The 439-nt window shown below is 41.0% G+C and overlaps 1 non-coding gene across 1 annotated transcript; it reads right to left on the bottom strand.

Moving 5' to 3' along the window:
• Trnae-uuc lies at positions 1-72 on the bottom strand. Its single transcript has one exon. It is a non-coding gene; the product is annotated as a tRNA-Glu (tRNA).
• Between the last annotated feature and the right edge of the window lie 367 nt (positions 73-439).

The following is a 439-nucleotide window of genomic DNA, read 5'->3' as shown; positions in this document are numbered from 1 at the left end:
TTCCATTGCCGGGAATCGAACCCGGGCCGCCTGGGTGAAAGCCAGGAATCCTAACCACTAGACCACAATGGACCACTGAACAACTAGGAACAATTTATGTGGGTCATTATACATTACACAATAAACCCCGTTACAACAGTCGCTGAACACATTGCTCAACGCTACATGGCTTTGGGAAGAGTACCTATTTGCTATTTAGTAAAAATAATGTATTAAGTAGAAATACGAAATTGTTATAATACCTGAATGAATAAGTAATGAGACTGGACAGCGAGTCCCACTCCTCGAAGCACTGTTTACGATTAGAATAAAACTATTTACGTGTTCTCTGTTGGACATGCTATGGTTATAGATCATCATAATTAAACCTCAATAGAATCGCCAGCACTTTATAAGTCTTGGCAGGCTTGGCCCGCTTGCTGATAATGTGACCACAGTT

Source organism: Haliotis rufescens, unplaced genomic scaffold (genome assembly GCF_023055435.1).
Source record: "Haliotis rufescens isolate VD_foot unplaced genomic scaffold, xgHalRufe1.0.p SCAF_119, whole genome shotgun sequence".
Classification (NCBI taxonomy): domain Eukaryota; kingdom Metazoa; phylum Mollusca; class Gastropoda; order Lepetellida; family Haliotidae; genus Haliotis; species Haliotis rufescens.
This window is presented reverse-complemented; position numbering and strand designations above follow the sequence as displayed.